General features: G+C 47.2%; 2 protein-coding genes across 5 annotated transcripts in view; one reads left to right on the top strand and one right to left on the bottom strand.

The window, feature by feature from the left end:
• Positions 1-12,260, bottom strand: part of Prkcsh (protein kinase C substrate 80K-H) — an 827,425-nt gene that overhangs the window by 777,783 nt on the left and 37,382 nt on the right. The gene's annotated exons all lie outside the window — the stretch shown is intronic.
• The window catches only part of Elavl3 (ELAV like RNA binding protein 3), a 35,102-nt gene that overhangs the window by 2,252 nt on the left and 20,590 nt on the right, over positions 1-12,260 (top strand). The window lies entirely within an intron of this gene.

Here is a 12,260-nt window from a genome sequence, read left to right as displayed (position 1 = left end):
GGAGGGGGCTACAAAGACAGGATGGGGGGGAGGGCGGTAACAGTGGAAAAGAGAAAGAGTGAGGTGGAAGGAGAAGGCAAGAGTGAGAAACAGACCCACGGGAAGAGCCAGGAGAAGGAGAGAGACAAGGCCCCACCCAGCCATCCCTGCCCCTCCTGGTTGCTCTCCCTTTTTTTGTGACTGGGCCGGTCCTCATGGTGCCAGCATCCCAGGCCACACAGTTAGCATGGGTGGGTCAGGGCAGGCCGGGTGTGGCTTCTGCCAATCCGATCCCCATTATCGGCTTAGTCGGCTCAGTAGGTTCAGCTGTGAGATGAACGCCTGGCCCTGCCCCGCTAAGCTCAAGCACAGACAGGAGGGAGAAGTGGAGATGAGCAGGCCCCGCGGCAAACCCGTGGACCTGATACATCCCAGTGCCCCCTAATGTCCTTAAAGTTGTAGGCAGGGAGGTAACTCCGCAGACTTGGGGAGCCTAAATGCTGGCTGGAAGCTGGCATGAAGCAGGCACGACGGATGGCTCAGCAGGTGCTTGCCACCAACTGGGCCAACATAGGTTACATCCCTGGAATGCACAGAACAGAAGGAGAGGACCAACGCCCAGAAGTTATCCTTTGGCCTCCGTACAGGTGCAGGAGTACACAGGAACACACACACGTGCACACACACAGGCCTGTCTAGGCTCCATAGGAAACACCAGCTCCCTTACTGAGAAATGAAGCAAATGACCTCCACTTTTCTGTATAGTGCTAGAAGTCTAAAAACGTAGCTGGCTGTGGTGGCACCGGCCTTTAAATCCCAGCAGAGGCAGGTGGATCTCTGTTAGTTCTAGGCCAGCCTGGTCTACTTAGTGAGCTCCAGGCCAGCCAGGGCTACCTAATGAGACCCTGTCTCAAAACAAAACAAGCTGAACAAGATGGCACGCTTACTGAGCCAGGCAGAGGCAGTCGGATCTCTGAGTTCACAGCCAGCCTGGTCTTACAAAGCGAGTTCAGGACAGCCAAGGCTACACAGAGAAACCAAAATAAAATAAATGCAAATTCCACGTGCTCAGTGCCTGACACACAGTAGGGCTCCAAAACCTAGGGTGTAAGGCTGAAGACAAAGTTCCTAGCATGCACAATGCCTTACATTCCATCCCCAGTGCCCCTCCCCCAAAAAAGCACTGCTTGCAGCGTAGTGAACAGGAACCATGCCACACTGCTTTCCTGTTTTGGATGTTTAGTTGTCTTTTTATTCAGTTTCGTTTTTAAGACAGATATTATTCTGTGTCAGGTTCCTAAGGTCCTGGGAATTACAGATATGAGCTACTATACCAGTCTTGGTTTGCTATTTTTGTTTTGGTTTGTGGTGGCTTTTTGTTTGTTTATGTTTCTGTAGGTGCTGGGGCCAGAACCCAGGGCTTTGTTACATGCTAAGCAAGGGTTCTACCAAAGAGTTACGCTGTTGTTGGTATTATTGGCCTTTTCTTTGATCCTAGATTGAATTTTCATTACACTTTTTTCTCTCTCAAGACTGGGTTTCTCTGTGTAGCTTCATAGACCAGGCTTGGCCTCGAACTCACACAGATCCACCTGCCTCTGCCTCCCCAAGTGCTGGAACTATAGGTGTGCCCCACCGTGCCCAGTTTCATTACACTTTTAAATTCACTGACTTATGCGTGTGAAGGTCGGAGGACGACTTGCAGGACTTGGGTCCCTCCTTCAAGCACTCGGAGTCCAGGTATCAAGCTCCCTCGGGCACAGTGGCGAGCATCTTTATCCAATGAGCCGTGGGTTTGAGTTTCCACTCTGCCATTTCACGCAGTGCAATCCCTGTGTGTTCAGTGGAGAAAAGACCCTCGTAACGTTCAGTGTTGGGAGGATTTTTTGACGTTTTTTAGGAAAGTGCATGTCTAGTATGAGTGAGGCCCGAGTTCAATTCCTAGTACTAAAAAGACAAAACAATCAGATGAAGGAGAACAGGCTACAAGGCTCTCAAAACTCAGCTATGCTGTCGACATATTATTAGTATCAGGGAACTTTGAATATAAACCTTGCAGTGTTCACTGTCTGACGGCTGTGCCCACGGCAGACGTTACTAATAAACCCAGGATTTAATACATGCATGGCATGTTCCTTTAGAGACTAGATGTGGCTTCGGAGTGCTTTGAGCAGATCACTGTAGGCAGCCACTCTCAGCTGACTGGATGTCAGAGTTCACTCTCTGTGACACCCTCTCCCCTCACCCTGTTGTATTCCAATGCCCAGGGCCTTGCACATTGTAGGCGAGCGCTATGCCACTGAACTACATGAGTGTAATGACAACCTTTCTAGGAGACAGAAAGGCAGCTGGGCTTGATGGAGCACAACTGTCGCCAGCCACAGCTACCTGGGAGGTTGACAGAATTCATCAGGCAGGGTGTGTGGCCTGAAGAGTGCTTCTTGGCATACCACAAAGCCTGGAATGGATTTCCAGCTCCACTCAAACTGGGCATGCTCATACATACCAGTACATCCCAGCTTGGGGAGGTAGAAGACTCGGAAGTTCAAGGTCAGGGTTCAGAAGGCTCAGCAAGTAAATGCACTTGCCACGAAGCCTGATGCCCTGAATTCAATACCTGGGACCCCACCTCCCCACCCCACCCCCAACGTAAAAGGAGAGAACCACCTTTTGCAAGTTGTATATGGAACCAGTACTCACTGAGGTGGAGTAACTGTTGGTAACTGTGCTGAGGCAGGGGCTATGAACCGCTGCTCACAGCTAAGCCCATGGCGGACATTGCGAACTGGTCTCAGGCTGCTTGCTGTGCCTGCAATCTGAGTTTCAGCAGTGTGGACTAGAGTCCCAGAAACTTCAGGCAGCATGTCTGAGAATGCACAGCTGAGCAGCTAGTACCAGTCGTGTGTGGTTGGCAGGGATCAGCAACAGCCTCACCTGCCACATTTAAACAATTATTTCATTAGTGAGCATGTGAGTGTGACAGGCATGCAAGTGCTGCAGCAAGTGTGTGAAAACCAGAGGACAACTTAGTGGTGTCTGTTCTGCCCATGAGCCTGGGCTAAACTCTGGTCCTAAGGCTTGCAGGAATGCTTTTACCCACTGAGCCATCGCACCACCCCCAGCAAACATGTGTTTTTTTAAGGTGTGTGTGTGTGTGTGTGTGTGTGCGCGGGCGCGTGTGTGTTGATGTATTCATGTGTGTGTACACATATGGACCTGGTGGTGGTTCAAAGGCCAGAAGAAGGCACTGGCTACATTGAAACTGGAGACACAGATGTGAGTAGTCTTATGCCCCTGAGCTGCCTCTCCAGGCCTCAGCCTCTGCTTTTATGCTGTGTGATGTGGGCTTTGTCTTTGGAGAGAAGGCTTCATTTTGTAGTAATGCCTAAAATTAGGCATATAGACTAGGCTGGCCTCAGGCTCACAGAGATTCACCTGCTCTGCCTGCCTAGACCCAGAGTTAAAGGTGTGTGCCATCGTGTCCAGCATAAATTTACTTTAGGTGGAGTGGTAGGGCCTTGATATGTCTACCATACTGGCTAGCTGAGGCTGACCTCAAACTTGCCATGCTCCTGCCTCAGCTTCTCAAGTGCTAGGATTACTGGGAGAGGAGTTGGGGGCATGTTTACATGCACACCCATGCGCCTGCCACAGTATGCATGTGGAGGTCAGAGGTCAGCTTGACGCACTTGGTTCTTCCTCTGTGTGGGTCCCAGGAATGGAACTCAGGTTTTCAGGCTCATGGTAGATGCCCTTCCTTACCTCAAAATAAAAGGAACCTCAGTTTCCTTTGTAACCTGACCACACTGAGTGTGGGCTGGATCACTGCAGATTTGCAAACCCAGCCAGGAGCAGCCTGAGCCCTGCTGCCATTTCACAGAGTCCTTGGGGACGGATCACTGCTTTGAAGTGTCTTGTTGGTCCCCAGTTGTTTGTTTATTTATTTGCTTAGAATGTGCTATGTAGACCAGGCTGGTCTCAAACTCACAGAGATCTACCCACCTCTGCCTCCTGAGTGCTGGGATTAAAGGTGTGCACCACCACTGGGACTGGCTCATTTTATTTATTTATTTATTCTCTCTCTCTCTGGTTTTTCGAGACAGGGTTTCTCTGTGTAGACTTGGCTATCCTGGACTCACTTTGTAGACCAGGCTGGCCTCGAACTCACAGAGTTCCACCTGCCTCTGCCTCCTGATTTTATTTATTTTTTTGAGACAGGCTCGCTTGTAATCCAGATTGACCTTGAACTGGTGTATGCTGCTGAAAATGACCTTGAATTTCTGTGCAGTGGGCGTCATGGGGTCCTAGGACTGTGTCCAGTTATCCTGAGTGATGTCACCTGGGCGTGGTTATCAGGTGTAATGGGGTTCCTAAAGCTCCCCCTTTCATTCATTTATTTGTTTACTTTTTTTTTTTTTTTTAAAGTGGTATGAGTGTGTGGAGGTCAAAGGACAACTTGCAGGAATCAGTTCTCTTCTATTTTATGGCCCTGGGGGTTGAACTCAGGTCATCAGGCTTGGCTGCAAGCACCTTTGCCTGCTGAACCATTTTGCAGCCTCCTCTCTTCCCACCACAGCAAGGAAGAGCTGGAGGCAGTGCTGGTTACTTTACATGGCATGGCAGACACAACCAATAGATCCCAGCACTCTTCCCAGCCAAGTCGAGGCCTGGTTTCCCAAGGGCTTAAACACAGCTCGCCCTTCAGAGTCTTTGTTTTGTTTTCACGTGTATGAGTGTTTCTGCATCATGTAAATGTAGTGCCTGGAGGCCTGAAGGTGTCAGATCATCAGAACTGGGGTCACAGATGCTTGCGAGACACCATGTGGGTGCTGGGAATCAAACCCAGGTCCTATGGAGGAGCAGCCGGTACTCTTAACTGCTGAGCCGTCTCTCCAGCTGCTTTGGTTTTGCTGCAAGGTAACACAGAACCTCTTAATATAAGAGCTTCAAGAATATATTCAAAGGCATCAACTGAGTGTGGAAGCCTTAGTGGCTCTCCTCTCTCACAGGGAATACTAATTTGCTCTTCAGTGGAGAGCGGCCTGCATTTGAGGTCTAGTGCCAGCCAATGCTATATGACTCAGCAAGTCCCGTACCGTCTCTGAGCCTTAGATTTCTCATCTATCCCAGCAGAATTAGCTCCTGTCTTTAAGGTGTGTCTCCTTGCCCTCGGTGGTGTGGCCACAGGATCTACAAAGGTGACCCAACATAAAACCATAACCCTATTTAAAACAGGTTTTGCCCGACATGGTGGCACACATCATTAATCCCAGAACTCAGAAGGCCTCAGAGGCAGGTTGGATCTGTGAATTCAAGAACAACTTGCTGTACGTTTTGAGAGCCTGCTTCCAAATAAACACGAGATTGGGGATGGTGGACATTTTGTAAATGGCTGTGGTTCCACAGTGTGAACTTACAGACAGCCCAAGTGTGATCCAGGGGCAAAAGTTTGGCCACACCTGTCACGTGTCCGGCTGAGTTATACTTCTGCATGGAAATGTGAGAAGAGCTGGTTGACAGGGTGGAGCTCAGGGTGTAGCACTTGCCTGGCAGTGTGAAGCTCTGGGTTCAATGCCCAGATCCTAGTGGAAAGAAAAACACAGCAAACTACATTAAGCCATGCAAACAAAATCCGTTACAATAGGCATGAGAGATGGCTCAGCAGGCACTTGCTGCCAAGCCTGCCGACCTGAGTTCAATCCCTAGGACCCACATGGTGGAGGGAGAGAACCAATTCCAATAGTTTTCCTCTGACTGTTGCATAGGTTAGGGTGTGCATGCACCCGCACTAACATTCATATTACAAATAAGTAAATAAAATAATAAAAATTAAAAATCAATAAATAAGCCAGGCGTGGTGGTACACACCTTTAATCCCAGCACTTGGGAGGCTGAGGCAGGCGGATCGCTGTGAGTTCACAGCTGACCTGGTCTACAAAGCAAGCCCAGGACAGCGAAGGCTAACACAGAGATACCCTGTCTCAAAAACAAACAAACAAACAAAAAACACAAATGTAGTTAAAAGAATGTTTGAGATAGGGTCTATTAACCCTGGCTGCCTTGGAACTCCATACACAGACCAGGCTGGCCTGGAACTCACAATCATCCATCTGCCTCAAGAATGCTGGGATTTAAAAAAAAAAAAAAAGAATGCTGGGATTTAGGGGCTGGAGAGATGGCTCAGAGGTTAAGAGCACTGACTGCTCTTCCAAAGGTCATGAGTTCAATTCCCAGCAACCACATGGTGGCTCACAACCATCTTTTCTGGCCCTCAGGCAGAATGCTGTATACAAAATAAATAAATAAATCTTTAAAAATAAAAAAGAATGCTGAGATTTAATGTGTATGCCACCAACCTCAGCCCAAAATTTAATAAAATAAATATTTAAAACTGTGCATTGTTTTCCTAAACTGCTTGATTTGATGCTTGAAAATCAGTTAACATAGTCTGTAGCATTAATATCTTAAATATAAAAATCATTTAGTATGCTAGGCATAGTGGTCCAGGCTTAGAATACAGGGGGCCGATGCAGAGGAATCACAAGTTCAAGGCCAGTGGAGGTGTTATCCCAGCACTCAGGAGATAAAGACAGCAGCATCAGTTCAAGGTAACCGGCTCTGCTCCAGGTCAGTCTAGGGCACTTGAAATCCTGCCTCAAAAACAGAAAAAAATTAAAAAATTAAAAAAAAAAAATCTAAGTGTGGTGGTCCATATCTTTTGTTTGTTTGGTTTTGGTTTTGGTTTTTCAAGACCGGGTTTCTCTGTGTAACCCTGGCTGTCCTGGGGCTCGGAATCCGCCTGCCTCTGTCCCCCAGATGCTGGAGTTGAAGGCTCACCACGCCCACCCAGTTTGCACATGCCTTTAATCCCACTGCTTGTGATGCAGAAGCAGATGGATCCATGTGAGTCTGAAACCAGCCTGGTCCACACAGAGAGACACAGAGAGAGGGGAGGAGGTGCAGGAGAGATGGCTCAGATGTTAAAGGCAGTCACTGCTCTTGCAGGGGACTTGAGTTCCCAGCAGGTGTCTCACACCTGCCTCTAACTCCGGCTCCAGGAGGTCCTGATGTCTCTGACCCCAGCTGGCATCTGCACTCTCAGACCCACACACAAACACATAATTAAGAAGGATAAAAATAAATCCAAACAGAATAAAAATAAATGTGTTAGTTCCATGCCATCTAGCTCTGTCTTAAAAATTCATTTCAGCAGATAGAAACTCAAAACTATTCTTTAGAAACTTGGAAGCTGGGCATGGTGGCACATACCTGGAATCCCCGCACTCAGGAGGCAGGGGCAGGCAGATCGTTGTGAGTTCGAGGCCAGCCTGGTCTACAAAGTGAGTCCAGGACAGCCAAGGCTACACAGAGAAACCCTGTCTCGAAAAACCAACAAAGCAAAACAAAGACAGACACTTGGGAGAGCAGGGGCTGCAGAGCGCACTTCCAGTTCCAGCTACTCTGGAGTTCTGGAGGTTGCAAGCTTGAGGACAGCGTAACAACAGGTTGACCTGGACAGTTTATCAAGACCTGTAACAAAAGCTGGGGTATGTTGGGACACAACTCAGTTGGTAGAGTGCCTGTCTAGTGTGCTGTGGTGGTGTCTGCCCCAAATCCCAGCAGAGGTTCAGGAGTTCAAGGTCATCCTGGGCTACTTTGGGCTTTATTAGACCTTGACTCAAAAAGAAAATAAAATGGCTACAGAAATAATACAGTGTAGTGAGGTCATCTGGCACGTATGAGAACTCAGGTTCGACCCCTGCTGAAAGGATAAATCTAAAACAAATGAAAATATTGCTTTTTTGGTTTTTTCTTTCTTTCATTTATTTGTTTATTTTATTACATATACAGTGTTTTGCCTACAGGCCAGAAGAGGGCACCAGATCTCATTATAGATGGTTGTGAGCCACCATGTAGTTGCTAGGAATTGAACTCAGGACCTTTGGAAAAGCAGACAATGCTGTTATCCTCTGAGCCATCTCTCCAGCCCCTCTTTTTTTTTTTTTTTTTTTTATTTAATGTATGACTGCTCTATCTGCATGTACACATATATGCCAGAAGAGGACATCAGATTCCAGGATAGATAGTTGTGAGCCATCATGTGGTTGCTGGGAATTGAACTCAGGATCTCTGGAAGAACAGACAATGCTCTTCCAGTGAGCCATCTCTCCAGCCCTGTTTTGTTTTCTGGAGACAGCGTTCCTCTGTGTAGCTTTGACTGTCCTGGACTCATCTTGAAGACCAGGCTGGCCTCCAACTCACAGTGATCTGCCTGCCTCTGCCTCCTTGAGCCAGTGTGCCCAGCTGCTTTTTTTTTTTTTTTTTTTTAATGCAGGTGATCAAATAGAGACCCTTGCTCACCTGAGTTACAGCTCCAGGGCCCGAAGAAAATATCCTGGTTTTTCTTTATTTAAAATAGTGCCTATTCTCAGCATTGGGAGGCAGAGGCAGGCAGATTGCTTTGAGTTCGAGGTCAGCCTGGTCTACAAAGTGAGTCCAGGACACCCAGGGCTACCCAGAGAACCATTCTCAAAAAAGAAAAAAAGTGTGTGTGTGTGTGTGTGTGAGAGAGAGAGAGAGAGAGAGAGAGAGAGAGAGAGAGAGAGAGAGAGAGAGAGAGAGAGAAGGTCATAGGACTTGATTTTCTCCTTCCAATGTGGGATCCACGGATCAAACTCAGGGTGTCAGGTCTTTGAGGCAAGTGCCTTTACCCACTGAGCCTTCCTACTGGCCCATTTTCTTTTCTTTCTCTTCTTCTTTTTTTCTTTTCTTTTCTTTCTTTCTTTCTTTTTTTTTTTTTTTTTTTTTTGCTTTGGTGTTTTTTGAGACAGGGTTTCTCTGTGTAGCCTTGGCTGTCCTGAACTCATTTTGTATGCCAGGCTGGCCTTGAACTCAAAGAGATCTGCTTGCTTCTGTCTCCAGAGTGCTGGGATTACAAGTGTGTGCTACTGCACCCAGCATCCATTTTCTTTTCTTTTTCTTTCTTTCTTTCTTTCTTTTTTTTTTTTTTTTTTTTTTTTTTTTGGTGGGATCTCATGTGGTCCAAGTTGGCCTTTTAGGAGAGGGTTATGGTGAACCTTCAGCCTCTGCCCCCTGGTTTTGGGTTTGCATGTGCCACTGCCACATCCACCTCCAACTTCCATACTGAATAATCGGGTTTTTGTTGTTGTTGTTGTTTTGTTGTTGTTGTTGTTGTTTGTTTTCAAGGTAGGGTTCTCTGTGTAACAGCCCTCGTTGTCCTTGAACTCACAGAGATCTGCCTGCCTCTGCCTCCCAAGTGCTGGGTTCAAAGGCATGTGCCACCACCATCTGGCTTCATACTAAATAATCTTAACTGGATAAAACTCAGCAGAAAAAAAATCTCTCTGCTGGGCAGTGGTGGTGCACACTTTTAATCCCGGCACTTGGTAGGGAGAGGCAGGAGGATCTCTGTGAGTTTGAGGCCAGCCTGGTCTATAAAGTGAGTCCAGGACAGCTAAGGCCACACAGAGAAACCCTGTCTCAAACAAAACAAAACAAAACTCTCAACTCCACTTTAAAGTTGTCCAGTATTTATTTCCTGTATGTGTAAGCGTGTATGTGCAGGGTACAGGGGTAGTGGTGAAACAACAAATTACAACAATGGCTTCTCTTTTTCCACCTTGTAGGTCCTGGGGGTGGGGTGGGGGTGGCTTTAACGCTACCAAAATTGTTATGCTTCTAGTTTTTGTTTTTTATTTTGGTTTCTTTTCTTTCTTTCTTTCTTTCTTTTCAAGTCAGGGTTTCTCTGTGTAGCCCTGGGTATCCTGGACTTGCTTTGTAGACCAGGCTGGCTTCAAACACACAGAGATCCACCTGCCTCTGACTCCTGAGTGCTGGGATTAAAGGTGTGCGCCACCATGCCCAGCTTTGCTTTTGTTTCTTTTTTCTTCTGTCTCTCTCTCTTGGAAACAGGGTCTCACTGTGTAGCCCTGACTGTCCTGGAAATTGCTATGTACACCTGACTAGGCCCAGAAGCACTGGGATTAAAAGTGTGCCTCACCACTCAGGCTATGACTACTTTTCTTTTTGCAAAGAGAAGTGTTCCTTTCTTTTTTTTGTTTGTTTGTTTTGTTTTTCTGAGACAGGGTTTCTCTGTGTAGCCCCTGGCTATCCTGGACTCACTCTGTACACCAGGCTGGCCTTGAACTCAGAGATCCGCCTGACTCTGCATCCTCAGTGCTGGAGTTAAAGGTGTGAGCTATCGCAAGTGTTCCTTTCTTTCTTTCTTTTTTTTTTTTAAGGTATTTTAAAGGCTTTATTTTTTTTTCTTTTCTTTTCTTTTCTTTCTCTCTCTCTCTCTCTCTTTTTTTTTTTTTGTCTTTGTTTTTGGTTTTGTTTTTTTTGAGACAGAGTTTCTCTGTGTAGCCTTGGCTGTCCTGGACTCCCTTTGTAGACCAGGCCAACCTCGAACTCACAGCCATCCACCTGCCTCTGCCTCCCAAGTGCTGGGATTAAAGGAGTGCTCCACCAGTGCCCAGCTAAGTGTTCCTTTATTATTAGGCAAATTCCCAGGTTGACTTTAGGCACTTGCTTGTTTATATAAAGTAACTGCCTATTTTCTCTTATATTTGAAGCTGGATGCTTATTAAGAAAAGAGGGAGCTGGGAAGATGACCCAGCAGTTAAGAGCACCAGCTGCTCTTCCAGAGGACCCAAGTCCAATTCTCAGCACCCACATGACAGCTCACAGCTGTTGGAAACTCCAGTTCCAGAGGATCTGACACTTTCACACAGACATAAGTGCAGGCAAAACACCAATACACATAAACAAAGGAAGAAAGAAAGAAAGAAAGAAAGAAAAAGAAAGAGAAGAGGAGAGACCAATGAGTTGGTTCAGCAGTTAAAGGTGCTTGGTGCCAAACTGAATGCCGTGAGTTTGATCCCTGGCTCCCATGTGGTGGAAAGAGAGAACAGACTCTCCCTGACCTCCTGAAGTGTGTCACCGCACGTGTGCAGTGCACACACACTATAAATAAATAATATTTAAAGACTTGACATTTTCAGAGAAAGAAAGCGGTTTGGGGTGTTTTGTTTTTGTTAGATGAGGTGTTTTGTCTTTGTCAGGGCCTCACTGCGCAGCCTAGGCCAGCCTCAGAGCTGCTGCAAGAGTCAGCCCTGCCTCAGTCTCCCAAGTGCTAGGATGACAGCCATGTGCTACCTTGTTGAGCTAGAAAAGCTTGGCGTTGGAGGTTCAAAGTCTAAGCGCAGGTGGCCCCATCTGTTCATTCCGTTGGTTGGTCACAGTGTGGCAGAGAAGGGGAAAGGGAGAAACCATAGGGCTTCCCTGGTAGAATGTGCTGACCCCCTACTCTGAGGGGTAGGAAAACAAACAAGAAGAAGAAACTGCTGTGTTCAAAAAGGCCAGGTGCCTGTGACAGTCTTTCTGCATAAAGACCTAAAGGTTTTGGGTGTGGCTCACTGAGACACCCTGTTCCACCTAGACCTGGGTTTTAGTCAGCACTCTCTACCCTAAAACAACCTAGTGTCTGTCTCTGTGACTTTATTTTATTAATGTGCACGTATAGGCACATGTGAGTGCAGTGCCTCTAGGGGCCAGAAGAGGGCATCAATGCCCCGAGGCTTGAGTTACAGGTGGCTGGCTGTGAGGTGCCTGACAGTCTGGTCCTGGGCAGAAAACTCTCTTAACTGCTGAGCTTCACTCTCCAGCCCCAAACAACCCAGTCTTGAGAGAACTGGCCAGGATCCCTAGAGAACACCTCTCCCTTCTAAGGGAAACACTCCCTGCCAGTGACCTAATTACTTCCCACTAGGCCCCATTTCTTCAACGCAGGCATACTAGGACCAAGGCCCCAGCACACACACTCCATGTAGCCAGACTATAGAGTACCGTGTTTGTTTGTGGGGCAGGGTTAGGACTCAGTCCTCACCCATGTTAAGCAAGTGCCCTGCTGCTGAGTCACTTCCCCTGCTCATATACTGTATTTTGGTTAGGTTTTAAGACAGGGTCTGGGTGTGGGGGTATACCCCTATAATCCTAGCACCTGAGTGGTAGAGGCAAGAAAATCAGGAGTTCATAGTTACATTAGCTACATAGCGAGTTTTGAGATCAGCTTGGGTTACATGAAACCCTGTCCAAAAAAACCAAAATCAACCAAACAAAAAACTCTGCCAAGGTCTCATTGTTTAGTCCAGGCCTACTGAGTGCTGGAGTTACAGGCACGAAAGATACTTAGCATTGTGGGGCATGGGCACTTGGAAGGCAGAGGCAGGTGGATTGCTGTGAGTTCGAGGCCAGCCTGG

The sequence above is a fragment of the Acomys russatus genome, chromosome 14 (genome assembly GCF_903995435.1).
Source record: "Acomys russatus chromosome 14, mAcoRus1.1, whole genome shotgun sequence".
Taxonomy (NCBI): Eukaryota; Metazoa; Chordata; class Mammalia; order Rodentia; family Muridae; genus Acomys; species Acomys russatus.
This window is presented reverse-complemented; position numbering and strand designations above follow the sequence as displayed.